The sequence below is a fragment of the Buceros rhinoceros genome, unplaced genomic scaffold (assembly GCF_000710305.1).
Source record: "Buceros rhinoceros silvestris isolate BGI_N320 unplaced genomic scaffold, ASM71030v1 scaffold35609, whole genome shotgun sequence".
Lineage (NCBI taxonomy): Eukaryota > Metazoa > Chordata > Aves > Bucerotiformes > Bucerotidae > Buceros > Buceros rhinoceros.
In genome coordinates, this window is record NW_010432833.1 from 1 (window position 1) to 1,984 (window position 1,984).

The following is a 1,984-nucleotide window of genomic DNA, read 5'->3' on the forward strand; positions in this document are numbered from 1 at the left end:
CGCACAGAGGGGCAGTGGGCTCAGCAGCCCTCGCCCTGTGGCCAAAGAGGGTCACAGGCTCCTGCGGTTTGGGAGAAAAGGAAGAGTTTGCTCTTCCAGGTAGGTGCTGCTGGTGGTAGCTCACAGGGTGGCCATAACCTACCATCCTTCAGGAGGTACTTCTCGTGCGTGCTCTCGTGAAGATCTTTCTGCATGAGGAGCTGAGGCCTCCGCGGTGGCCTGGGGGGTCTCCTGTGAAAGCGGCTCAGAGACACCTGCTTTCTGGCAGTGGTGATAGGTCTGAAGAAAAGATCCCAAGGAGGCTCCAGAGTCCCTTGCTTGGTGAACCTTACCTTCCTCCTGTGTCAGGACCCAAAGGTACATCTCACAGAGCAGCCCAAGTGACGGAACCTGGCTAGAGACAGAAGGCCAAATTCAGGGCCCCCTCCTCAGCAAACCTCCAGAAATGGATCGAGCTTCATGAGCGGTTGTATCTACCTTCAGCAAAGAGCCTGGCCAAACCCCCTTTCTGGGGTCAGGGTACTTGTAAACCAGGGAAGTGACTAAACAAACGATTCATCTACAAAAAAAGGAAGGGAGAAAGTGCTCCATGTCAGGCACAGACCTGGCAGATCAGAAAGGCTGGAGCCTTTTCTCCCCAGTACTGTAGAATTCAGGCAATCCAAAACAGTGTTTCAGCACTTAGATATAGTGCTGGGAGTTGGTTTAAAAGAACCCCACAGAACTTCAGGTGTAACAGGTTCTGGTTTTCTTCAGTTATTTTCTGTTGATCCATTTGCTGGCCAACAGTTCAACTGGGCTTTTCCAGCTGTTCATCTGGGGGTGTCTATACGCCGGGTTGTGACACCAGCGCAGAGCGGCCAGCCTGCTGGGCAGGCACACACGTGGCGTTGGGCCGTAGTGGGGAACGCGTATGGCGAGGGGCCACGCCTGCGATGCGAGGACGCCAAAGCCAGAGCGTTCATGCAGCTCTTCTGGCTGAGAGGGACGCTGGTTTCCCAGAGTCTGTCACAGCCTGAAGGGCAGCCTGGGGGGACCGTGGGCCAAGAGGCTGCAGCTGCAGCTGACAGTGGGTACGCGTGTTCCTCTGTGTGTGTGTGTGCGTGTGCCGGGGACTGATGTATTTATCTATAGTGATCACATTGTCCACTGCTAGAGAGACGTTAAGGTTAGTGGCACTCAGATACACAACTATGTGAGGCAAGAAAGAAAAAGGATCCCCATTTCATCGCTGAAGTTGACATTGTCTCCCCAGCTGTGGGAGTTGGGAGATTAAGTCACATCACGCAATATCTCAATATTTTTAAAAATAATTAATTCTGGCCTGGGAGGAGCAGGAGGGTGGCATGGGCACGAAGCCCGTGTTAGGCAGCCAGTGTCCTCTTTGCTGGGGAATTAGAGTTCCAGGTGGCTCTGCCTGTCTTTTGCCCATTCTTGAGACACCTGACACCCTGACACCCTTCCCGTCCCTCCCCAACAGTCACTACAAGTGATTTGCCTTTTAAATACCGATTTTTGCAATCCCTTAGCACAAGCCAATCTGAGGAGGTGAGAAGTGTCTCACACACACGCACCCCCCGCTGGCATTACGGTGGCCTGAAACATCAGCTAAAAATAGTTTCTCCTCCTGCGCCCTCCCAGCAGAGCCACAAGTGAGCCTTGCACTCGTAGCAGGGTCAGTGGCTCTGCAAAGCCTGAGCTGCGCTTGCTGATCCAAGCTGGGTGTATCCTCTGCATTGCACCCGGTTAATTTTTGGCACATTGGCATATTGAGGCGGGACGTGCTCCTGGATTATAGCGTAAGTGCTAGAAAAATGGTGTGTTTGTGGAGTGTCTGTCATGGCCTTGAGTTGTTCCCGCAGGGTCCAGCACCACCAGTGGCCCCTTCCCACCCTCACTGGCTTTTGCAACATTGGGATCCATTGATATCGAAGCGGCTCATCTGCAAAAATCCCATCCGACTTGGGAAGACTTGTGAAACCTG